This window comes from Parus major, chromosome 7, assembly GCF_001522545.3.
Source record: "Parus major isolate Abel chromosome 7, Parus_major1.1, whole genome shotgun sequence".
Lineage (NCBI taxonomy): Eukaryota > Metazoa > Chordata > Aves > Passeriformes > Paridae > Parus > Parus major.
Genome location: NC_031776.1, coordinates 14,527,165 through 14,555,053, shown reverse-complemented (window position 1 = coordinate 14,555,053; position 27,889 = coordinate 14,527,165). Strand labels below are relative to the sequence as shown.

Genomic DNA, 27,889 nt, shown 5'->3' with positions numbered 1-27,889 from the left:
TCAGCACTATGTGCCCACGCTTTGCTCTCACAGCAAAGCAGGAAACCTTGCCTTGAGGGTCCCCACCCCACCCATGGTGGTTTGGTGTCCTGGGAGCCTGCTCCTGTAAACTATTCCACTTTTCATCACTGCAGCTTCACACAAAGCTCAAGTCCTGGTCTGGAAAAGACAACTTGTAGAGAGCCACTTCAGTGGTGACTACAAAGACAGCTTTCTTAAGTGGTCCATCTTTTGAAGGATACATATTTGTATAAAGTTAAAAAAAATATAGGAGAAAAATAGGCAAGACAAAAATGCCATTAGCTCATTCCAACTAACACTGAACTTTTCACAAGACCGTTAGGGAGCTGTTAACACCAAGTAATAAATAGCTTGTAACAGTGCTCTCTTTTGAAATGTTCCAGTGTTAACCACAACAGTGGCTGCATTGCTCCCTTAAGCCGATCTGCTCTCAAACTGCACAGCAGAAGTAGCTGTAAGCAAAAAAACCCTGAATACATGCTGTAAGAGCTCAGCTTACGTTTTGTCACACAACATGTTGACATTTGAAAGGCTGATGATGACGTAGGTTAGAATTTCAGTTTCATTAAGTGTTAAGAAAGTCCAAATAACTGGGAATTTCAAAAACTCTATTATTTTATTTGAATTAGATGTATGTTTCAGGTTTATCTATACACTTTGAGACTCAAAAGACTGCTCAGGAAGCTTTCATAGTTGAGACAAATGAAAACAAATAAGGAAATCAAACTTTGAGCAAGATTTGTGTGTGTTTCCTAGCACAAGTAGGCTAAATTACTAGAGTACAACAAATTAAATAAAATACACTAACATTATCTTCATTTGAGAAGGGCACAAGCAGGGGTAACTACAGCCATAGGTAACCAAGGACCATGTGAATATCTGTCCAGTTTTCTGAAGTCTAAGGAGACATCAGATGGTATCCTGTGCTGTTGTCAGTGAATGAAGCTGTTCTGTTTGCCTGCATCAAAACAGGGCTTGTTTGATGCTGCCAAGTAAGCTCTGGAGAACAACTGGATGCACTTTTTATCCTCCATCTGTCTTATGGAGGAGAAAAGCCTTCCTTGGTAACAGACAGTTCAAACAATGGGGAACCCCATATTCAATAAATGAGGTGAGACTTTTACAAAATACAGAGCACTAATATAATACTTCAACTGGAGAAAGTGGCACTCAAATTCAGCTAACTCAAGATTGCAAAAGGTGTCTTGGTACACACTGCACTGACAGCATGCATACATACATTTTTAGAGGCAGAATTCCCACAGTACATCCAGCACCAGCAGTTCATATAGATTTGATCTATATAATACCAGACAAAAATTGATGAAAATAATAGAGTTTTATTTTCATTAATTTAACACATCTGTCACTACTTTTTCTTAAGAATGGATTTCCTTATTTAGCATGTCTCTACATAAAAACTACTATAATTCCTATTCTCCCTGCTTTAACATCAATCATTCTTTTTAAAATTTTTTCTCTTATAGCACTAGTCTCAGCAGTGTTCAGTCTGACTTTCTCATGGCTTTTTCCCCCAGAATTTATTTCAATTTTACATGTCAGAAAAACTTTCAAATCCCTGACACCATGAGATTAAGATCAAAAACTGATGATAATTCCTGCCAACCCCTTTTTATTATTTTTAAGAAAAGCATTGCCTTCTCTTTTTTAACACACTTCCTTTTTCAGATCAACACTGAAGTTAGATGAGAACTTCAGCTTTTTTCACCTTTAGGAACTAACTCCACTTTTCTAAAGCAGCTATTGTTCTCTGTTTCATCAAGAAACTGAGAAGAAAGCTTGAGCTGCTCTCCAAGTATACAATATAGCGTACTTACAAGGAGCTCTTCACTTTTCATGCAGTTCATTCCATTAGAGAAGGTTTTGAATTTTAAAGCAGGACCTCATGTGTAATTTAAACAAACTGCCAGTTGCATCAACCTTACTTTTTCTGTTGTATTTTCAGTTTCAAAATGTCCCATGCAGTTCTACTTGAGCCATAGGTGCAGTATCAATTACTGGCAGTAAGTGACCCTGCACTGGCATCCATTTTGTTGCTATCAACAATCCCTTGAACGTTACAGATTTTTGGCTGACAACATCACCTACAGCTTTGTTGTTACTGCTGAAAGTTGCCATAGAGACAAAAGAACAGCTGAATAGCAATCTAAATGCTCAAGAAATGGTTATTCTTTAGTAATAGGATGCTACTTGCCAGTACAGAGTCTCAGGTTCTAATGGAATTTATTTCCAATAGTACTTTTCAGCCAGAGCTTTGCTCAAAATAAAAATAAAAAATAAAAAAAAGGCAAAGACAAAAGAGCCTTGTGTTTCCTCCTGCCCACTGTGTTCCTTCTGCTGCTAATGAAGAGGAAAAGGAGACTGTCTCCCTGCTGTGGCACAAGAGTTAAACACAGCAGACGTTGACTCCAGTCCCATACCCTGAAGGATAAAACAGTCACTGCACAAAGACCCTTACCTTACTCTCTCTTCTTATGTCTCAAAATGTGAGGCAGTAAAGAAGCTTCATGCTTCATCTTCCTCAACAAACAAAGTGCTTCACCACCTCACACAAAGTGCTGCTTCATCCATAGAAACACACCACAACCTAGGAAAAAAAATCAAGGAGTCCCTCCTTGAATTTTTTCCTCTAGCCATACAGATCTGCCTTCTCTCCAGTACAACCCTTCTGGCACAGAGTATGTGCAGAAGCTCAGACTAAACAGCTGAATCCCACTGCTCTCTGCTCATAATCCATTAACTCATATTACAGTATATAACTTGCAACTGATGGGAATTGAGGGCACTCAGCCCTGGGATACTTGGCACCTTTCAGATTCCAGTCCTAGCTTTTGAAATCCTTCCATCTCACCACAGCTCCTGCTCCTAAGTGGACAGAATGCATGGGATCAGACTAAGTATTACCTTTTCCATCTTAAAGTCCTGGTGCTGAGGAGTCAGAGAACATCTAAAGATAATTATAAGCAGAAGATTATCCCTAGTTTGGTACAAACAAAATGTAATAAATCAGAACCTTGTGCCATCCCACAGACAGAGCAAGCAGCTGTCAGGAACAGCTGAAAGAATATTTTCCCATCCACGAACCTTTGCCTCACCCTCAACTTGACACCGCTGCCCTGCTCCCAACACCATAGTGGCAGCCTGAACACAAAACCTATTCCCAGGGGCTGCTGCCTGATCCTCCCCCAGGAGCAGAAGCAGCTTTAGCCCCTCAATTTCCTGACCCACCAGCAGATCCCGACTTGTCTGTTTCCGCAAGGTGCAGGATAATAGTCAGGAGGAATATTCTAGCAAGACAAATTGTAGGGGCTAATGCAGAAGAGGAGGAAAACTGAGATACAAGTGATTCTTCCTCCTCCTCACCAGGCCTCCCTGCTGAAAGATTCCTGCATGCCCTTTCCCAGTCACTGAATTTTCTCACCTCCCTACCTCTGCCTCCCACAGCCCTGACATCCCACTTGAGGCTCCTTTCACCTCTGCCGTGGCCTCTTGTGAACCCTCAGCTTTCAACAACCTGGCCTCTGTGCCAAAATACATTTTGTTGACACTTCAGAAACAGCACTTCACACTGACAATCATGAGCTTTTGCCCATACTGGACAAAATTTGCTCTTACTAAGAAGCCTTGAATTGACTTCGGAGCTCACACAGGAACAAAAATATTAAATGTTAATATATGAAAGGGCAGGCAGGCTCTAACAGTGGACGTCTGTTCCTCCAGCTTGGGAGTTTCCAGCTGAGTGAGAACATTCTAAAGATAAACTGAAATTAGACACACAGATTGATTATAGTTTCACAAATTCTCTGATCCACAGCAAAGGTGCTTAATGTGGAAATAAAATCCTTAAAAGTCACTACTTTTTGTTCTTTTGAGCAAGTGATTTTCCATCAGTTGAGGGAGAAGAAGATACAATTTGGCATCTCAGACATCTCATCTAGTGATGATGGCTAAGGGACTGATGTCTAAGGGCCATGATGCAAACAAACACAACGATAAACAGAAGGAGTAGGAATATAAAAGCAATTTGATCAAAAAGAGGGCAAGACCATATTTCAAGTAATCTCCTTGTCCACTCTCAGGAGTTTTGTTAATCCAGCCTCAGCTTTGCCTCAGCAGATCCTGCTCTAGGCTTGCTCAATCACACAGATTGCACAGCTTAGGCAAATCACCTGGGCAGACACCCAGCAAAACAAGAGCTGGTTTCAAAAACCTCTGATGGAGGAGAGGCAGCAGCCCAAAAGGATGCCCAAAACCAGCACACAACAAACCTGCTGGAAGAGCATCCATCAGGGGCAGCAGGAGGCTGAGACCTGGGCACCACCACACCCGCACAGCAGCAACTGCAGGATTCTGAGTTGGAGCCAACTCACAGCCCCAGCTACAGAGAGAAAAATGCAGTCAGGCACATCACTGCTGACAAACTGGCAAGTCCAATTCTACACCTCTCTGAAAGGGAAAGCTGACAGGAAAAGACAAATCTTAATAATAATAATAATCACAGAATTAACTAGGTTGGAAAAGACATTTGAGATTGTTAAGTCCAACCTATGACCAAATACCACTTTGTCAACCACACCACAGCACTGAGTGCCACATGCTGTGCTTTCATAAACACCTCCAGGGAAGATGAGTCCACCACCTCCCATGGTGATGACAATAATAATAATAAACCACAATGACATTTCTGATCTTTGTGCCCCCACAGTCAAGACTGAATGGAAGGGAAAGAAGTCCACACACCGGGAAATGAGGTAAACACAAAGGAAAAAGGAAACAAGCTGAACAGCAGCCTCAGACAGTCCCAGTGGTATTTTTATCAAACGTGTTTGAAATCCCTCTTACCTTGGGAGCAAAAAAATCTTACCCTAAAACATAATTTGAAGAAATGTGTGATGGGACAGGAAATAAAAGATTTCAGTTTAAAGGGCTATATGGAAAGACTATTTTATAGGGGAAAGACTTTTGGAAAAGAATTTTCAATGAAAAAAATTCCAGATGGAACTCAAAAAGAAACAAAGCAAGACACTGATAACGTCAAGGACAGGTTGTATTTGAAGATTAACATACATTCATAACATATGAGGCATAATGAAAGGGTGTGTATTTAAACCTTAGTAGCTACTCACACAGAATTGTTGTGAGGTACACTGCACTAACATGCAGTCTATGTGAGGCATTAATTTATTTAAGGAAACCTGAGAAAAAAACAGACATATAACTTCCTCAGACAAAGTTTGAATCTTTCCTTCACATGACAGAAATTATTATTAACTCTTGATTTGCAGTGCTAGAATTCTGCCTAGTATTCCAGCTCCTGTATTTCTGTTTTTAAATACCTTAAATAAAGAACAGTATCTGGATCAACCTGGGGTGAAGGAGTAGGGCTCTCAGACTACCTAAGTGCAGAGAGAAAACTGCATTTAAGACAAACAGTAAACAGAGGACTAATACTTAAAGTTTTAAAAGGTATTAAATCAAATCACGAAAACAAAGAACGATGCAGAAACTGGCAAATACACCCACAGATCATGCAGGAACTTCCAGCAATAACCATAATAAAGCAGAGATTTAACTGCTGTATTAGGTAAAATGTTCCTTGCTGCAGTAGTCTGTGAAAAGGTGACTTCCTTGGTGTGAAGGCACAGGTGTGGGAAGCCTTTCCCTCAAGAAGTCTGGCAGAGAGAAGCTGCTGTGCTGCCCAGGGGCAAGGGGCCCAGGCAGAGCATGGAAGAGCTGCCACAGCCACCATAAAATAGCCTTGAAATAGCTCAAATTAATAAACCTTGCTGCCCTTCTACGAAGTCATTTTTCATCTTTTTGATCTTTGGTGTGAACAATCATTCCAGATGCAATTTAACTGTGTATTTTCTCAGAGGTCAGTAACAGATACATCATTATTTATGTTCATATTTCCTTAGGGAATTAATAATTAGGGTATCATGGTTTTAAAATTCTGATGAAAGGCCTTTAAATTCTCCCTAGATTAGTATTCATAATTGACAGTATTACATAACTTTTAAGTACTGAATGACTCACAACTGGATACAAAATACTGACTTTGTAGAAACTTTGTTATGCTTCTTAATATTTCTTACACTTTCTTTTCTCTAAGGGTCTAGGATTTCAATCCCTGATGTTTGGATTTACAAAAGCAATTCCTCTCTTTCAAGTAGAAGAATTTCCTTTGTTTCATTTTAAAAAGCAAGACAGTACAGAGATCCTCATTTTTGTTGGACTTGCATAAGTACATCTCAAAGTACTTCTCAGGCAGCTGTAACAGGATTTTCCAAATCTTACAACTCCAACTAGGAGCAAAATAAATCCATAGGTTTGCAGACTCAGAATGTTAAATGTATGTGAATGAATCTTTCCTATTTAGACCAAGTATTAGAAAGTCTGAATGTGTGTTCTGTGGTTAGTTTTTCTGTAATTAACTCACCCTCCCAGTTCACAAAAGCTGCTTATTCCTGTTAACTCAAAATGCTATTCAGATCCTGGAATCTTTGGAACACTAAGTCTATCACTAGCTCTTAAATATCACACCACAGCATAGTAAGCCTTTACTTTTAATTTAATTGGAATCCTATAGAAAGAAAGTTATTTACTTGGTTTTGCTTGCTTGTTTGTTCCACTATTATTGAGCTGTAATAGGATCCCATCCCTTTCATTATTTGATACTATGTCTCAATGGCCAAACTCTAACAGGGACTCAAGAAAGTAAAATGATAGTGCTCTTAATGTCCCACCAGCAGACTGCTGAAACAGTAAAGTGATACTATCTCCAGCTGCTGGAACTAAACATTTGGCTGAAACACCTCTCATGTAATGAAACGTGTTTCAAAGCACCACATATGCACAGACCATGCCACTAAAAGCAGCTCCAAGGCTGCTGCACGCAAAGAACAGCAACACCCAGACAGCAAATACCCAGTGTCACCTTTATGACCCTGGTGACCAGGACACAACCAGTCACTAGCTTCACTACAGGGAAAGCACTGTTCAAAAGGTATCTGTGAATTGACTTGAAATCGACAATTTTTAAATAAATATTTTAATGAGGTTATTAAGACTGTTCAGTTCAACCAGAGAACACCATTCCTACCTCTAACAGCAAGATTAATTTAAAAGGAAATTACTATCTGAACCCCTCATTGCAGCACAAATGTTTGAGGCATAAATACTGTAAGCAAAGAGTGTCCCTTAGTTTGATACACCATAGTTATAATTAGGAATGACGAGATGGAAGAAATGAATGGTATTTCAAAAGCTTCATATTGGGAAAACCAATATCCAAAGCAATCTATTCAATAAAGTAAAAGGAAAGTGACCCACGGGAGAGGCAGGAAAACCAAATAGCTTAGGACTTTTAAAGAAAGACCAGAAAGTGATGAAATTAGTGAGTTCAGCCTGTTTTCATGAGTTTCAATATCAGCTTCACTTGTATTTCAATTGTATGTTTAATATTAAAACTTATAAAATGTATTTTAAATGTGATAATTACCATAATTTTAAAATTTAAAGAGCACAGAGACACAGAGTAATTATGTAGTCTCTAACACTGCTCATCTTGAAGTATATCCCTTACTATTGAATATGCTCAGTGAAAAAGTGATTAATTTTGTTCTACAGCTAGAGTTCTACTTAATCAGAAATGTACATCACTCCCCATGGACTCCTTCACACTCAAGATGCAAAACTAAAATGAAAATACCCCCTCCAACCCCCCCTTTTAAGAATTTACTTATCTTCCTTTTAAACTGGACAAAGACCAGATTTTGTGGATTGCTAATCCTATTTCTATTCTCACACATGCTCTTGTCCATTAGATTAATTCCAGATCTAATGTCCATTAGATTAATAACCTCAGAGGAATCACATGAGTAAAGAACAGTGAGCAAGCCAGCCATGACACTTTGAGCTGGAGCACAAACTCTGAGAGAGTGTGACCTGCAGCACATTAAGGGGCTGCTGGGCAGTGGAGATGGTGACCAGCCTTTTGTTTTAGAACAGCCAGAAATACAACACACTGCTTCCTCATTCCACTGCAGCAAGCAGCAAAGCTTCAAACAAAACCAGCATTACGAGATAACAATTTAAAGGTAAAGGACAACAGTCACAGGGAACCTTCTAAAACCTGATCATTCAGCTTCATAGCTCAGCAGATATCCTAAGATATAAAAAGAATGGGAAAGAGAGGTGGACACCCTACTTCCCCACCTCCCAGTATTCCCTACATCTTTTACTGGCTGAATTCTTTCATTTCAATCACACAAACAAAAAAAAAACACTTAAAAAAAGCCAAGGAACGTAGACAAAAATGTATATTTCCATATCCTTTTTTAAAAGTAATCACTGGATGTTGCTTTATAAATATATAGCACTTTTAAAAAAGAAAAGCTGACTTATGTGACAGCCACTTGCTGTAACTACTGCATTCTGCCCTTTAGTTTCATGAAGGCCTCCTAAACACGTGGCAGCAAGAACTACTTTCCCAATAACCCTGTAGGGCTGTACTCCTAAATAATCTTAAGCAACATAAAACTAACTTATGTCTCTAAAGTCTGCAATACTCACAATCCTATTTTTAAATGTATATATTATATAAAAGGATATACTATAATTCAGTTTATTTACAACAATGAACAAAGAGCAATTTAAATTGAACACAACTACAGGATTATATGACAAATTTAGAATTTTTGGGATGAGTGTTTTGCTTTGGGATTTTACTAATATCAGCCTATTTTCAATCAATCAAAGTAGGCTGTTTTACAGGCTTAGAACACCATTCCAAGCTGTTAAGAAATGTGGTGGGTTTGTGTAATGTGGTGAAAGGTATGAATGAGTTGAACAAGAACAAGAAACACAGGTAACCAGGAGAAAGATATGGGAAGACAAACTTGGGCATTCTATTGCATTGGACAAATGTCTTCACATTTAACAGTGCAATTGTTATATTGTTGTACAGTGACAAAGGAGAAGAGTTCAAAAAGCAGTTTTCTTTCATCCATTCGGAAAGCTCTGTCTTTCCTCAGTTTCCCCATAAGAACCTAGAAAGAAAACACTGATTCTATCGTCATCAACTTCATTTTAGCACAAATCCAGCATCACTAAGGGCATACATTTTAGTTACTGAATAAATACCTGCTAAAAGCAGAGGAAAAATTAAAATCTCTTCAGAAGTAATAGCTTAGCTAAACATGAAACCCTCTCTTTTTATACGATTACCACACAAGCACAGCCATAGAAAGAAGGTGCTAAAAAAGAAAGCAATGCAAGTGAATTTCTGCGTGGACGTGAAGATCCAGGATGGCCAGCAGGTGGGCTTTGAAAACAGCATTCAGGAAATACTCTGTGTTAACCATGGTGAGATCTGGTGAGATGCTTCATCACTTGGGGATAACTGCACTTATCACTGTCATACCAGTCTCTGTCTCTTCAAGTGAAGGAATCTGCTTTAACAGGGAACACTGAACATTGGTTTGGACTGATAAAGTTCTTTGTGGTACACTGCCCTTTGAAACATGGAAGACAACTTTCTCTTTGGTAATAACTGTTAATGAAATTACCTAATAAAACAGAGGTTTCAACCACAAAGACTACAAAAATCAAATCTAGTTTCATAGTACAAGCTGAACTTTACTATCTGGTTTGTATTACTGCAACAGGAAACACATTTAACTAGGTTTGCACATTACTTTTTATTGCAAGGCCACATTTTTCAGTAACCTATGTCAGTCTCTTAGTTGAAGTTTTCCTTGCCTAGTTTAAATTTCTGTTCTTGCTTTTAACTTCAAGTCACTTCTGAGAACAGTGATTATAAGTAACTTAAGTTCATATATAAGCTTAAACAAATTAAAACTGATAGAGATAAGATTATCCGATGCTGTCCACTGCAATGGATTCTTAAAATTTTGAGGGAATTTCTCATATTTTCACTGACTGTTGGTACATGAAAGAACTTGCTAAGCCTGTCCACCTAATCACTGGTTTATTGATGTACCTTCTGAAGTGCTGAAAATCATCTTTCCCTATCCTCACCTTTGCCTCAGAAATTTCAGCAACCTCCCGAAAACTCTGACCAGCCCCTGAAAGGAGCATGTGACTCCTAAAGCAGATGCCAGTTTTTCTAAAGCCAGCACCTTCATACCTGGTCCCTACAACCACTGCAGCAGTGAAAAACAGCACTGGGGTAAGAGAGCAAAATGTCCACTCTCAAACACAAAAAATCTAGCTCAGCCCCAATACCCCAGCTGCCTCTTCTCATTCCAATGGACACTTTTTTTCCAGGGGTTTAAGGAGAGGAAGGCTTTTCTGTAAACCATTCTCTCAAGGTAGCCCATGTGACTAGCAATTCCTAACCACTGAACTTAGGGAAAAACACTATTTTTCTGACTTCTTGCAGGAAGGATAATGAAAACAAGAGGTAAAAAGACATGTTTAGCTTCCTCTTGCAGGTTCATGGATTCAGCAACTTTTTGCTTGAATTGAAAATTGCCAACTTTTATTGTGAGGCAAAAATATTAGGCTTGTAAATCAGAGAACAACAAGAAATAAAAGTATCCTGTCCCCTGTCCTTACTTGTCCCTTTCTGGTTTGCACTGAGGTCACTGCATTCTTGCACTTTTACCTTCCCTCCCACAGTGAGGACAAAATTCTCCCTAAAGGCACACAGAGCAAACAAATAAACATGACAACAAAGAATTACAGAAATATGTAAGTTAATTATACATAAAGAAACTCTTTTTTCTGCAAAGCAAGCTATATCAGGATCAGATTTTTCTTTAACTAATCTTCATTAGAGTCTCAGCAAAACACTACCAAAAGACCTGATCAAAATCGCAGAAATTAAAGCAGGAGAAAACTGTTTCAAATACAACATACTAAAAAACAATCCCTTGTTTTAATTGCACCTCTCCAAACCATGGGCAACGAAGTTCTGCAGAATTCAAGCCAAACCCATCCCCAACCAAACAGGTCTAGCTAAAAGCAAGTTGTTGTTCAGATAGATCCTACCTTCTTTTACCAGTTAAACAAACATTCATAGGAGAGAGTGCTGCTTGTCTCCATGTTCTTTACTCTATTGATTGTTGTGTAAATATTAGGCTTCCTGCTTCTGGAGAAACTACTGCAAAGTTTCTTTCAGTTCTGTTTGCACATTTCAAACTTGTGCATGTTTTAGAACAAGGAAGTTTATGTAATGCTCCTGAGAAGGTGCAGCACATCATGGCTCATTTTAATTCAGGTATGAATACATGACACAGATGAATTCACAAAACACTCCTTTCATCTGAAATTTAAGCAGTAACCCTTTTTCCCCTGAAGGTTTAAGCAGCTTTAAGTGATGAAATGATTAGATTTTCCTGTTTCTTTTAAGCAGTACTGGATTGAAACAGCTTTGGATGAATCTTTCCTGAATTTATTCAAATATGAATACACCATCAAGCATAAGAGTATTTGAGTAAGTCATCCAAAAGATGTCAATGTTCTCTACAGCCATAGAATAGAATTTTAAACTTTGTTCAAAGCATTTCAGTATTACAGAACATAAAAACATCTTTTCCCCAAAGGCCAAATTTTCAAGTACTGAAGAAACCCAAATATTCCTCTGCAAAATCAAGAAATCTGTACACACATCTGGAATATTCATCTATCTAAACACAAACCTCTGACACAAATTTTATTTGCACACTGTTCACTACCAGTGCTGCATTACTGAAATTCTTGCTTACTTATAGGGCCGGTTTCATCTTTCCTTTCTAAATTACTGTCTTTAGAAGATATCATTGGGAAAGCGACAGCAGACTACCTCTGTGCACATGGATTATCCTTTACTCAGACACCTCCCACAAGTTCAGAGCACTGTTCAAAACCCCCATTCCAGGACCCTTCTGATCCCCACTTACTGTCTCTTGTCCTTGTGACTCAGTTCTGCTCCCTGCTTCCTCGAAAGCAGGATCAAGATAGTCACTGGTGCCAGTACAGGTCAGGTGATTTCCCCCCATCTGCCAGCATTTGTAGTGCTCAGCTCTTACCAAAATTCATTTTATTTGGTGCACAAGTTTCCAAGTTTTATTGGGTTTCCCTTCCCAACAGATTCTATCTCTCAGTGTAACAGAGCTGCATGTTCTGCATAAAGCAGTTTTGATGCGTTAAAACTAGAACTTTTTAGGTTAGTTGAGTTTGGTTTGTTTGGGAGTTCATTGTTGGGGTTTTCTTTTGTTTTATTGGTTTTATTGGTTTGTTTTTTTTATAGAATAGACAGAATTTTCTCCTTTGCTTTAATCCCAGTCCAACTGTCCCCAAAGGCTCGACACCATTTTTCTCTCTCTTGACACTCTCACTTTTCTCTCTCAGCTGGCAAACCATTTTTGGGCTTGCCACCAGCTAACCAAAGCTGCAGACAGACAATGCCTGGCCAGCATGGACTGTCCACTGTCTATGCACTGTCTCCCAGGAGACAGGAGCAGCCCATGATTTTTGGGCTGTCTGCATGGCTTGCAGAGTGCCCCATTCTGTGGGCTCTCAGATAAGCTATGTTGGGAAGCCAAAGATAAATGTGAATCTAGACATCACTGTGATAATGGTAGCACAGGTGTCTTGGTTTGAAAAGACAAGTGTCTGTTAAGGAAGGCAGGAGCCTCCCTTGAAATGGAAAAATGCAAACCCCTCCCCTACTGAATTATTATAATTTTGAAATCAAGGGGCTCTAAGACAAAGATATGGGAATAGGAAGAACAGTTCTTTACTAGGAAAGTTAAAATACGAATGCAGTAGTACAAAAAAAAACCACTGACAGAGTCACAATACAACCTGACACCCTGTTGGTCAGGATGTTGGTAGCAGTCTGATTAAATGGTGGCTAGCTGCAGTCCTCCTGGAGTGACAGGTGTGGTTCTGTTGTAACAGTGAACCTGTAAAAGGGTGTAGTTTTCCTCTGAAGGTCCAGTGGTGGTGTAGTTGGGTCTGGTCCTCTGGGAATCCAGTGGAGAAAGGCTGCCTGTGATGTTCCAAATCTCAGATTATACCCAGGCAGGAATGCTTGGTTCCTCCCCCTGGGTGGAGCATCTCCCAGTGGATGATGGAATTTTGTCATTCCTGCAGTGAGAATCAATGGCCCACTAACAGAAGAGATCCCCCTGGAGTCAGGAGGGATAGGTCATGAAGAGATAAAGAACACTGCCCCACCTGGTTTTAACAGAAGGTGATAAAATAGATACTTTTGGTTACATCTTGGCACTGTAACCCAAGACAACAGGGAAATACTGTCTGGTGATGTTTAACAAAGCACCTTGAGGCTGAATGGAAGTTGTGGATTGCTCAAATTTCAGACAGAATTAACATGTTTCTAAATAGAGATCTCTGAAATCAAGTGAATGAACAACAGGAACAACCAAGTCACCGGATTTCTCTCAGGCTTCTCTGTTAAATCTACTGCAACATGTATATCTGTGCAACACATCAAATTAGTATTGTGACTGTATCTGAACATGCAAAATGACAGGGAAGCAAAGGTCTAGAATAACCAGAAAGCAATTCCCTACAATAAAGAATCCAGCACCCAAGGTATAAAACTATGATTCTCAAACATAGAAACAATGCCACAGACACATATATGGAGAGGAGGGCAAGGGATAAATGCTTATGAAGTACCTGTATTAACAGTCCCGAAGCACATACAAACATTTAACCTAATTTGCTGAAATCTCATCAACTCAACCAGACTAAGCTAAATTCTGCACTAATCTAAAATTCTTCCTCACAAAAGCACCTCTCCAGGCTGTTTCTTGTCTTTAGAAAGTTAAATAAGGTGACAGTAACAAAAAATTACGGTAAATAATCACCCATATGTTTAAGTAAGAAAAAGAGAGAAATATTATGTAGTTGTTTTTAAAGCAATGGAATGCTATAAGATGTAATTTTGTCATTTACTACATACCAAGATTAATCATACTTACACAGAATAAAAATTTAAACATTCAAATCACAGAAAATAAGCATTCAAGATTGTATGAAAAAAAAATTTAAAGGTGTTTTCTACAAGCTAATCATCTACCTATAATCAGGACTTTGAGGATAGAAAAGAGCATTTACGTTTTTGACCTAACAAGGCATTCTAAGAGGAACTTTTTGAATGCACCATGCACATTTTAAAACGTCAATTAAGCAATATTGTATAATCTGCAACACATTAAAAATTCAGAAACCTAATAATTTCAAGTTCTTGAAAAGACACATGAAGGCATTCCCTATTTCAAATGCTACTACTATTTGTGCTTATTAAAACTAGCATATAAATATATAAAATAGTCAACAGATTTCAGCAGCATGATAAAAGAGAAAGACATGCAATAAGTAAGCATTAGGTTTTTTACAGTGAACCATCAGTAGGCTCAAAAATAAGACACATTTATTTTCATATTTAAGAAATACATTCTTCCAATGGACTTACTAACAAAAATTTTCATTTAGAGCCTTCCTTCAGAAAATGTCACGATTACCATCTAAACGGGCAAAAAAAAGTTCAAATGCTAATTTTGGCATTTGTATTTCTTTGACGCAGTTTACACAAAGATAAAAAGTATTTTAAAAAATAGATCACAGTCACCCACAGTGCTAAGATTTCCAAATCTGACTGCTCAGTTCCTAAACTGCAGCAAATGAATACAGCTTTCACTAATGGATTGCTATTAAAAATAAATCAGCTAAACATTTCTTCTTCCATACAGCTGGAGCAAGCATACAGCACTCTATTATGCAGCTGCTTGAAAGACAGATTTCAGCCTCCACATGGAATTACTTACCCAGAAGCATGTTTCTCTTCTGCAGTTAGTTCAGCAGAATAGAAAGTTCTGCACAATAGAGATAGAAAAAGAAATGTTCTCACAAGCTCCTTTTTGACTTGGTGCAAGCCTTGAGTAGGGTTTGAACTTGTGCTGCTGAGAAATATGTCTTGCTCCACAAAGCTGCTGGGACACTTTCCTTCACTCCCATTGGTGAATGATACCTCTTCAGGCTATGCACAACTGATGCAGACAGGCGGCAGCTGGTGCCACCTTAATTCAAGGTAACAAAACCATAAAAAAAGAGAAAGTAGTCTTCTGTAAATCTTTTAATGCTAATATATTTTAGTCTATCTGTCCTGCAATTGCTTTTAAACTAGTTGCTTTTCAGGAAAGAAAAACTCCTTACAGAACTAATACAGTGTGTCAAGGAAAATCTATATGGGAGGCAAGTTTTGCAAAAGTAAATGTTCGTCCTTTCCATGATGTTTAATTTCATTACAGCTGGATTTGTTTGCTCTGATACAAGAGACTTCTTTTAAAGAAATACAAACAGGGAGCTGTTTTGGAACTTTTTATTTAGCTCAAAAGTCACCTACAAGACCAAATTGGACACACAATAAAAACATTCAGAATGCTGCCGCTACCATGACAAGCACCTACTGTCCAATAAAACTGACCACAGACTATTTGACCAAAATTAAAATTACCCTTTGCTAGGAAGAGAAAAAATGTCCCTCTTCATATTATAGAGGCAAAAGGCACAGAGTCTCAAATCTGGGACTCAAACCATAAACTTCAAAGAGGAGCCTGTCTAATCTGCAGCTCCTCACTTTAGGATGTGCTGTGTCAGTACACCTCAGCACAGAGCTTCTGACTCCTCAAAATAATTTTTTCAAGCACACCCTAGTAAGAATTCTTGACAGAGTTTTATTAAAAATAATAATAATTAAAAAAAAAATAAAGAGAGAGAGAAGACATCCAATATCATTAGGAACAGATTTTTACCTGATGCAGTTTGTAGCTACATCAGATAATTCCTCACGGAGAACTAAAGATTATAGAAGATGTCTTGTATGCAATCCTTCTATTTAAATGCTTTTCGTTAAATATATAAAGATTTGCTTAATCTTCTCATTTGTTTTTTACAAAAGTGAAAGAATAAGAAAAGAGGTAAAAGATGACTTTAAAAAGTAAACTTCTTGGAAGAAGTTTCCATGTCTCTCAAAATACTGGACAGAATTTATGTGGCAAGATTAAATTTGTACCCAGCCCTGAATAAAGTATATTGTTCCAGTGAAAAAACTCTTCACTAGTATGTGACTGTTGGTTACTCAAAACAGCCCATATGAAAATTTAGCTTGATCTTATTTTATTCTACAACCTCCTACTCCTCCCTTCCACTAGAGGGGGATTACTTTAATAATTACCTGCTAACATGAGTTGGCAGCCATTATATATATATTTTTACATGTCCTGAAATATTTGGTACTCTTGTTAAAAAAGTATTAAAAAAAAGAAAAAATTGAAAAAAAAAAAAAAAGAAAGAAAAATAAAAAAGGGTTGTGGGCATTGCTAGCAGTGGAAAAAAGGAATCAGCTTTGACATAAAAAGGCACATAAAAATCAAACCAAATTAAAAATAAACCTCCGTGATTTTTAAGCAAATCTTGGAAGATGTGACTCATTCTCGTTGCACACTTGGGATTGGCAACACCAAACTTCTGTGAAATTTTATGTGGGTTTTATATAGACTCTGATGACTTTACAAGATGACCAGTATTCTCAATAAATAACTCTTTTCTCATGTTGATAATATTATTAATAATTGCATTTTCTGTGATGACTGAAGAATTTATTTAATTTTTTTTTTAATTTCACTGTTAACTTCAGAAGTATCTTACACATTCCATAAGCACATGGTAGGTTTATGCATTATGGCAAGACAAAACAGCAGAGCCCGTAACTCCCCTGAACTGGAGGCATAGCTCCCCCACTTGCTCAATGACTGAAGGGTCTCTTTTTTTTTGGCAGTTTGACAGCTCCTTGCCAAAACCATTACAATGCACTAGTTTTAACCATTTATCTAGTTTAACATGCTGTAGCTCCATTCTACTTCCCTTTTAACAGCATGGAACACCCTGTCTGACAGAAGACCAGACCTTGGTTTCAGAGGAAGGTCTTAGGAGACACTGATCTCGGATTTCATGTGTCAGCCTGCCCTCTAGCTCACATCTAACATGGGGTCTCCAACAACAACCCATCACAGTTGTAACTACACTTCTCTCTTCCCCTCCCTTTAAACAATGCTAACTCCCATCCTGTCAACTGACAGCCACTGTCCCAAGATTTTGGAGATGCTCTTTCTTTTGTCTGAGAAGGCCTCTTCAGGGATCCATAACAGCACGAAGGCCTCCCCACACTATGAGCATGATGGACTCTGGGTATTGAGGGCATGCAAAGCACTTGTGCAAGCACAACAGAGGTGCTGGGGGTGAGCAGGAAAGCAGGATGACAGCAATTCCTTTTGGAACAGCAGTCTGAGGCAGTCATGCAGCTACTGCATTATAGATGCAGAAGTCACAAGGGTGAGGATAGGTGGCTGGAAAAGAAAAAGGAGAAAAGTGGAACACAGAAATGAAAGGTGTGAGGGGAAGGTTTAAAGACAGTGCAAGAAGAATGCAATGAAAGGGCAAATGTTATTATACCAGAAGGAGAGATTAAAAGAAAGCAAAAATATCAGGATGAAAGCAAAAGGGGCAAAGAACAATAGTAAATTAAACAAAAAAAGAATGCATTTTTGTTTCCAAAAAGCTATGAGGTGCTGACCTTCCAGAACACAGTGGTACAACGTTCACAGCAAGCATCACACCCACACCACACATCTGAGCAAGGGGAAGAGAGAGAGAGCACAGAAGTGTGTATATTAGAACCACAGAGCTACAAGAAAGGAAAGGCCTCCAGGAAGAGGTTATCTGAGGGCAAATGCGCTCAGGTGTCATTCACAAGCAGCTCCTACAGTCAAAGAAAGAAAAGCTGACACTGAACAGCTCAACTGCCAAGATGCTCAGGTGGTGGCTTTTTTTTTTTTAAAAACCAAAGTTCATACTTTAAACTCTTTCCCCTGTATTTTCTCTCTTTTATGTGAGGTTGGAGAAGTGACATTTTTAGCACCTTTAATAGGTTACTTATCTCGGCATAACATACAAAAGTCACCCAGAATCCAAAAACAACTCCACAAAACATGTTGTTTTCACTTAGATTCTATGCCCATGCTCTCTCCCTGTGCTGCTTTGAAACAGGCAATTCTCCTTAACAGACTGGAATACAACATGCTTGTATTTTTGCTGATTGGAAACTTGGAGAATTGTACTGTCAGGATGTGACTCAAGAGAAATGGACAGTCTATGTAGATGTGCTATATTTTCAGATTGAGCACTAAGAAAAATCATCTTTCCAAGAAAGATTTAGCAGTTTGGACTTCTGTAAAGCTTAGTGCCAAACTGCAATAGCATCCTGCTATCAAATTCATAAAAGGCTTCTCTGCATAGCCATGCTTGGATCCTTTAAGGTTCTGTCCTTTGCTTTTCACACACAAGTCTTTAGGCTTGCTGTTCCTGTTCTCAAGGTTTTCTCTTCAGTGCACAGTATACCAATCACATACAGAATTGTTACAGCAAATTTTCACTAAAGGGCAGTCCAGAAAAAAAATGGGCAATGTCTGGTAATAATATTAAAGTTGAGGGGAAAAAAAAAAAACTTAGTTGCTAAGGTTTTACCTTATTGTACTATCCATCATGATTCTTAATTCTCAGCTTTGTTCACCAAATATTTTCACACATGTTTCCAGCAGAAAAATGTTATGATCTCACAATGAATTTCATTAATATTTTAATGGATTTATAATCTGTAGAATATCATCCTAATGAACTAGAAACACCCTCCAGAGACACCGATTTAAACTAATGACTGGTATGTAAAAGAAAGGACCTTTATTCAACAAAAAACAACTACCCTCCCCACTTCTTGGAATAAAGGATCAGTAATCCAAATTTTATTAAGCACAGATAATGCCAAAAAACCCATACTTAGCTTCTCAAATTCAAAGCAGGGCTCAAAGCAAAGGTGAAGAAACTTTGTCAGGAGAATACCAATGCCCTGTCAAACACAATGGGAAATTTGCTGGCCACGCTTGACTAGTATTTTAATACACTGCACTTAATCCAATCCCCAAGAATCATCCCAGTTTGAAGGAGGAAAACAGAAGTTAGAGGTGAGGTAAACAACCTGATCCTACTGTACAGACACTCAGAACAGGCAAAAGACATGTTCAAGCACATGTTCCCTTTCACAGTAGATAAATTTCACAAGACATGACAAACTACCAGAGCTTTCCAGAAATAGAACAGGAAAGTATTGAGTTAAAGGAGTTCAATTATTGTCCTCTAAGTCTTCTTCCCTCACCAAGTTAATGACAGTAAATTGTGGTACAAACAGACAAATTCAAAGCTGAGGCAAGCAACTGTATTCTTCTGAACTCTTACACCTTAACCTCCACCAAGACATCTGCACATCCAGTCGTATATGTATTACAGCTTTTTCTTTGCCTGACACCCAGCCCTCACTAAGTTTGGCTTGAGGACAATTCAGAAAGCAATATTTAACTCTGCCCCAGATTATGCATTAGGCAGGCATCTCATGGCAAGAATCTTCTTGAAATACCCATGAAAGGACTATCAAAACCTACCAGCTCATGCTGGTATCTTGTGCTTTTACTTACATGAAGCAAATTCTGTTTCTACTTCACACAGATGCATCAAACTTACACACATGTATTCACGAGTGTCTGTACCCCCATTAAACTTAGTAGTATATTGCACACTAGATGTAATTATAAAACAGTAGTCCTGTTCCAGTTCATGATATTTAGAAAACGAAAATTACCTACAGCACATCCTCAAAGATGACATTTTAACTTCAAGTGCTCCTCCCAGGACACTGGTGAGGTGACAAATACAGTCCTTATTTTATGAAGCACAGAAGTATTTCAATATGTAGCAACCAGATGTCACGTTGTTTAACACATGCACCTTTGTCAGAAATGATCAGGAATGGAGCAACCATAAGAACTTAATGTCATTTTAATTCTTCCCCCTGAGCAGGAATCTTCACAGACAAATTCTTAAATCTTTCTCCAGCCTCAAGGACTGCAACAGGTTCTACAGGTATGCAGCCTTCAAAGTCCTAACAAATATCAAAGACATGACACTCCAGTTATAAATGCACAGTAAAATCTATTTTTGTTCAAGCCATTAATCACCATTGCTCCACCTCACTTGCTACTTTGATCTAAGAATTTATCATTAAAAGGTCTAGATGACAGCAAATGTTTTAGGATTCATCTCAGTAAGTAGTTACTTCAGTGCAGTTGGAAAAGAGAGAATGATGAACTTATTTTCTGCTTTGGATCTTATACTCCAAAGCACTAGAGAAGAAGATATTTCCCATGCAGTGTATGAGACACCTTTAACCCTTCTTCTTTATCATGAGCACAGAGAGTCTGAAAGACTCTTAACTTTCAGTTCTCAAACTCCACATTGCATATCTGTACAGCCTTCATACAAATTTAGAATTTAAAAAACTATTTATTTGGAAGTGGCAAAATTTTAGCAGTCATATATATTAATTCTTCAGTTTTTCTTCCCAAGTTCATATTTATATATGTATATATGCTTGTCATAATGACAGAGAGTTCCTAAATAATGTGAATAGTAGGGAATCACAGAGGATAAACAGCTTAAAGCTAGCCTAAATAATATAAAAGAGCCCTGCTTATTTTTGTGTATTACAATAATGGTGAGAGGTGTCAAAATGACATCAGGATACACAGTACCAAGAGCTCTCCATACACATGTGAAGAAAGAATTCTTGATCTAAATTATAGTTCAAGTAAGCAATACCAAAAAGAGACACATGTGACAAGTACATTAACTTTTATGCAAAATGAATTAAAGCATCTGTAACTTTCCCAAAGTCAAAAAGAAAATATGCAATATGTACTGTTTCATAATCACCAATCTTTTCTAGTAAGCATGTTCTAGTCTGATCATTTTACTTAGTTCAGCCATCTTTACTGGAGCTGAAAAGCAATTATTCACAACAGATAGATCCCAGTGGCATTACCCCTGAAATATATTTTTCTTTTAGAAAGTGATGACACACCATTAAAAAAACCCCAAACAAACAGAGCCCTCAAAGATTCACCAGTCCCACACCATTTGCAAAGTACTTTGTCACTGAGGAAGAGGCAACTCTCATGCTCCAGAAATTCCCAAGTTCTGGTGCAGAGAACTGCACACAGTCAGGCTGGGGAAGCTTCTGTCCTTAAGCAAAAGCATAAACACTTTCAGAGAAAGAGGAGAAGGGAGCAGGGTACACAGATTCAGGTTGCTGGAAGAACTTTCAACAGCTTGGGCAGGGGAGCATATTGTAGAGTATGTCTCTACCAGTAAGAACAACTGTCCAATTTCCATGGAAATTATTTGACTTCGCTATTGTGAATACCTTGAAAGATTGTCTTTATCTTGAAATCCACTCCTTTGGCACTGTAAATATGAAAATCCAATAACGGCCATGGGAGAGGTGTTATAAAAATTTCCATGTGGATAATTTTTTTTTTCATTGTCATCCTCTGCTGTTAAGGAATAACAGGCATTAGCAAGTGATCAAATGGAAGCAGAGTGGGTCACAAAAATGTTACATTAATGATAAAAAATGAGGAAGGCATTAGCACCAAAAAGAAAAAAACAAATTCAACACAGCCTTCTGAGATATTATTTAGCTTGAAAATACATTCAAATCCTGTGAATGACTAAGAGCCTCAGGAATTATTGAAAAGACACACAAACCAAACAAACAAAACAAAATCTCCACCCCTGCAACAAATACACAAAACATACATTTTTTTTTTTGCAAGAACTAATATACAAAAAAGTTTGAACACAGGCAAAAAGTATCAAGACAGTTTTACTGAGAGATTGAAGGCTTAAGAAATAAGCAATGTGTGTGTACGTACAATGTATATTGTAACATGAACTGACAGCTCAAACTGACTCCAAATTATTTTTTTGTTATGGAAAGTGTAGCATCCTGATGCACAAATAAACAGAAAAAAAGAAACTAAACCATATTAAAAAAACACCATTTATGACTCATACGCTCACTAATAAGGGATCTTACTGATACTTTAGAAAAGTCTTCTAATATTTCTTTCTGTTCAGATTTTAACTTACCACTTCCCTCCTGAATAGACATTCTTGTTTAATGGAAGGGCCCAACTGAAAGTTTCATCAGGTGAAATCACTTCTGATAAAATGCAGGGCTGCAAGCCTGTACAGCCTAGTTCTAAGCAAGGTGTTTCAAGTGGGAGCAGGTACTACACAGTATGACTCTGAGCATTTGTGTTCAGCCAGAGTCATAAAAGAAAGGCTGAGGAAAGTCTCCTGCCTTCAGGGGCTGAGTTGTTTAACTGGCACAATCCAAGAAACTTAATTTCTACCCATACTCTGCAAATGTGAAGTGAGATGTCTGTTCTTCTGTGGACTGTGTATTGGCTCCAATCTTCTCCCACACAGCCTCTTCAAGCTGGGGAGGAATTGCACATTTCACAAACTCCCTACCCTTCAATCCTTCCTCTGTCACTTTCAGTTTTCCTTTTCTTCGTCTTTCCATCTCTTCTATACTTAAATTCACACTCCATTGTGCATAACTATGATCATATTGACCTCTCTTCCTTTTTTTTCTTCCTTTTCTTGCATACCAAATCCTTTTTCTTTCTGGTGATGCTTGAGTTAGCAGCTGGGTATTTTTAGGTTTTTGGGGTTTTTCCCCCCCCCCCTTTTTTATCCTCACCCCAGGATTGCAAAATACCTCATCCTAGAGTCTGGGTTTCAGTATATCTGCAAAACATCAGATCAATGGCACTGACTTCAGAGCCAGCTGGAAAGAAAACACACTCTTGCATCAGCATAACTACGCTTCAGACCATGGGAAGGGAGAAAGCTGATGGAATGGAACCACACAGCACAAAAGAATTCATGCCAGGGCTATTTTGGACTCAGAAGATGCATGCGAGATGCTGACCAAGGGCTCTGCACTGGAAGGATTTTTTCTGTGGTCAGGCAGCTGGATTCATGTAGTAGGACACAGTCTGCTATAGTAAATTTTTTCTGAAGCAGATGGATGTTGTTACTCAACAAAGAGACCAGTCTCTCAGAGCATGGTGACAAGTAGTAGCTCATTTTTATTTCAGCTGTAGGTGTGAAAGTCAATTAAACTGCTTAACTGACACAAGACATGGGGTTAATTTTTCTTGGCAGCCAGCCATCCTTTTTCACAAAGTCATGAAATTGTGTACATGGGCTTTGCAGAGATAGCATGTATTCAGACATATCAGAATTAGAAGTAGATTTACACCTGTTAAAATTCATCCCCAAAGGTTTGCAGATTCACAGTCGTTCAAATATTCCTGAGACTCTGTAAGTATATATATATCTACTATAAACACAAGCATATGCTCCCAAAGCTGCATATGAACAAGTGCAAGATGTACGGAAGCTTGGCTGAAAATTTCCAGGCATTGGATTCAAGAGAAACAACACACCCAAACTCCAGGAACAGCGCTGCAGCAGTGGCTTCACTGTCAAACCTCCACCTATGTCATTTCAATGGAAAATTCCATCAGTTTGCTCTGCAGCTTCCAAAGCTAACAGCTCTAAAAACATCACAGGAATTGTGTAGGTTATGTTACTACAGTTCAGAAATCACAGCAACATCTTAGAGCAGCTACCTCATCCTGAAACATTAACTCCAAATAATGTTATATTTTATAAGCATTCCACATAGGTTATATTTGCATTGTATACATCACATCCTCCCTTTCTCAATCTGGATAAAATACTAACCTTGAAATTTTAACCTCAAAGGTTCTTCCTTGATACCTCAGCTGTCTTTCATCACACATATTTGGGTATGTGTTTCCTTCGGGGCATCTGAGATGTACCCATTTTATCCCTTTGGGACAGCATCCTCACATAGGACATCCTTTCTGTAAGGGGGGACTCAGTCAGCTAATCCAAGCTCTCCAGGGACATTTAAAGCACTGATAGCATTAAGTAAGATCATTCCAGGCACCTGTTATGAATTTCTAAGCAACCTAATTTAATTAATCATAGAATGAAGCAATTTGGATTTGCTCAGTCAGATTGGCATGTATTTTCTCTGATTTTCTTGAAACAAGTTTGTTTGGACTTCAACAGATTCATAGCACTGCAGTCTGCCACCCTTTTGGCAAAGTACCAACATACTGCAATGCATGACAGGATGCAGATTTATTCCCATAAAAACATAACTGAGCTTGTAATTGTCATACAGAAAACAGATAAGAATCACATTATTTTTAATACAACAGACATGCATATGCATTTTAAAATTTATAAATACTATTCAAATTAGGTTATTTCAACATTATTATCATTAACTAAATAAAAATATCAAAGTGTAAAGCAATTTGACTAAGCCTTCCCTAATATGATGATTATTCCTGAGGGCTATTTCACTATTATCTGCCATTCAACCCAGTTTCCCAAAGCACTGATCCTCTGAAACTGCACAGAAGCCAAAAGAAACTGCAGATATTGTGTCCTTGGAAAACTAGGCCAGCTGTCTTTCTGCAATTCTTCAGCTTCACCTCAGTTTAAGTCTGAGGTACCCTAAAATCACAACCCAAACTCCTTTAAAGGAATGGTACAGAAACACAGTTGCAATCATGCCAGCTTATACAGTACTAATTTAGGCTGCCCGGATAGGCAGGATTCCTCCCAGAAATATAGGAAAAACCCACCAAAGTGAATGGGGCTTACATGTGTCCAACTTTAAAGTGACACCACAAGAGAGCAAGGCAGTTCACTGGGGAAGCTGTGTGCATTGGCACACGATGAAACATGAAGAACAAACATCCAGGACCAAATGAACTAAACCAGCTCAGTGAGATGGACCCTGCAGTACAGCCAGTATCTCCCTTAGCCACAGAACATTTTGGCACCTAACAGCACTTACATTTAATGGAAAATTGAGACTATTTACTTTGCCTTTTAAACATAGAAAGACCCTCTCCTTGAAAAAAGTCTTCTGGATAAGTGAACACGTCAAGTCTCTACCAATGCATGAAATTATTCCCATTAATCCATCACTTTGCATATGTATGTCTGGCATTTGTATGTATGTTTGGCTCAGCAAAAAAAGTGGTGGACATCACTGCAGTCTCTCAGAGCATGGTGACAAGTAGTAGCTCATTTTTATTTCAGCCTTAGGCATGAAAGTCATACACATGCAGGTGAGTGTTTAATTTGGCATCTCAAATCCTTAAATACATGTTGTACCTGAGAAAATAACTACTTTAGAAAGGAATATAGGTTTCACATAAAAGATAATCACAGAAAGGAAGAGCCTGCATAATTAATTCAGTGTCAAATCCTACAAGCCAAGAGCTTACATCCTTCAAGACCGATGTGAAGAATACAGACCACCAAAGCATATTCTGTCTTTACTGGGTTAAGCTGCACAGGGAAGCCATTCTCAAATACACCACAAGAAAGATGGGAGTACCTCCTGAACCTAGAAAAGGACCCTCACAGAAAATTTCTGCCATCTTTGGAAATAAATTGAACCTTCTGCCAAGCAATCCTCTCCCATAACTGTAAATCAACACGTAAGATTGGCAGCAGCAGAACTGTGAATTATTCAGAAGTTCCACATTAGGAAATCAGCAAAAAGGTAACTCAGTATTTTGGTTTTGGACATCTCAGATGTCAGGCACACAAGTGCTCTTCTGTCTACCCCTCCCAAACAGTTCCTGGTAATTTGTTTCAGTCAGCATTGCTGGCTCATGACAAGAGAAAAACTGACTAATGAGACAAGTGTTCCTTACCAGAGCCAGATTTGGATGAAGAGTGAAACTTGAGATGCAATGAAGAGCCAGAGCGGCTTTGTCACAATCCTTCATATAACCTCCTATTTTCATACATGAAACAGAGTGACATAAAGACCAGCACAGAAATACATCTTGCAACCTCACATCCACTTGTTGAGGAAGATAGATATCCTCACTTTTCCCTACAGAGGAGTGGACACAATCCATCTATAACAACTCACATATAAAGAAGAACACAGAACAGAAACCACATCTGACATTACTGGCTGTGAATCCAAACAGAGATTGCAAAACAGCTTAACAAACTCCGGTCATTTCAATCACTTTGGAATCTCAGTATGGAAAAACAGTATGTTTAATCTTAATTAAGATTAATCTTCAATCTTCAGTCCACAGGGGCTTTGTAAACAGAGACATGATCATACCAATCTGCTCAGTGCTTGTCAGGCTGCACCCACAGTACTGTGTACAGCTGTAGTCCCTACAAACCAAGAAAGATGTGCCCAGAGTGGAGAGCTCCAAAGAAGGCCCTTAGCAGTGATCAAAGGTCTGCAGAACTTGCCCTGTGAGGAAAGACTGAAGGAGTTGGAATTTTCTCCCTGGAAAAGAGAAGTCTTAAGTGGGAATTCATAACTGAATTTCATACTTAAATGACAGTCACAAAGAAGACAGAGGCTGTCTCCCCATAAGGATCCACATGGAGATGACAAGGTGTACAAGGTGGGGGGTACACAGGGAGTTGCTTCATCTTGACATGAGAAAAAATTACAGTGAGATGAAAAATTCACTGCAACAACCTCCCCAGGACCATGATGGAATCCTCATTGCTGGAGGTTTCAATATGTGGACAAGCTGCTAGATAATCTCATCATGACTTCCCTTCCCAGGAAAGCTGGGACCAGATGGTTTTTTGAGATCCCTTCCAACCTGGACTGTTCTCTGATACTACAATTAACCGGTTTTGCAAGAATATGTTGTGATAAAGGTTTTAAGTATGCACATATAAGATGATGATACCAAAAAGACATTAAAAAAGAAATCAATGTGTCACAAGAATGTTAAATTAACATAGCACAATCATATCAGAGAATTTAGCTCTTGTTCACTTCTTTTCAAAATAGACATGTGAAATTATGATTTTCACAACACTGCTTCTGCAGTGATTGTTGTTTAAGCAAGTTCCAGAACAAAGACACTATACATAGCACAGTCCATTAAAGATCAACAGTTTTATCTGGTAATGGATAGATCTACATATACAATTCTAGAGCATGAAAATAACATTAAGAAATTGCATTAAATATATTCATTAAACCAATCTGCAAAGAAAAGTGGCCAGCTATACTGCTAAAAAGACACTCTTCAAAATCCCTGTAGACTATGTGAAATGAGTTTATTCTTTCTAGAGAATTCTGAGAGATGAAAAAGCCACTGTTCTTATTACTAAATTATCATCAACTCAAAATACTATGACTTCAAATATTCAAGGTATAAGAATTCCAAGAGTGATTCAGTTAAGAGGCTTTCAAAATACCTGCATTGCTCCATGTAGTCTCTGAAGCTGCAGTGTGAAAATGACATAGGAAATCCACTTCTGTATGCAAATAAAATTATTACATAATATCAGGGTTTGGAAAGGTGAATATGAAATAATTTCATGTCTTCACTTGCTGAAACGAAATGGGAAAGAAAAAAGACCTCTCTACAGTTTTTCAGGTTCTCTCACATAATATTGACAAAGAAGTGCTTTTGTATTGTAGCTAGCTGGGATAGCATTTAACATCAGATATTCTGTGCTCCTCTTCCTCAGAGAAGGCATTTTTTTGTAGCAGAATAGACAGTAATACCCAGTTGGGGGTGATCTTATTACCATTTTGCATAGGACCTGTGTCTTATTATGACATATATTCCTTATTTTTTCAAACAGAAGTTCAAATCCCATATTTATCTCATACTTCTCATTTTTGTGCCATCTATCCAGAAGAAATTTAGCTCAACAAAATAAAGCTATTATCAATTTTCAGTATATTACATTACTCTGACATATGTTCTTTTATCTTCCCTACCCTACTTCA

At 38.2% G+C, this 27,889-nt stretch overlaps 1 protein-coding gene across 8 annotated transcripts in view; it reads right to left on the bottom strand.

The window, feature by feature from the left end:
• The window catches only part of ZNF385B (zinc finger protein 385B), a 153,049-nt gene that overhangs the window by 71,371 nt on the left and 53,789 nt on the right, over nt 1-27,889 (bottom strand). The window contains exon 1 of one of the 8 annotated variants that reach the window (XM_015635396.3): nt 11,059-11,163. The exons of 6 other annotated variants lie outside the window; for them this stretch is intronic. The gene's annotated coding sequence lies outside the window, so the exon portion shown is untranslated. Of the gene's footprint in view, nt 1-2,500; nt 2,647-11,058; nt 11,164-27,889 lie in introns of those variants that run through there. One more of the 8 variants, XM_019007573.2, reaches the window with a different exon arrangement.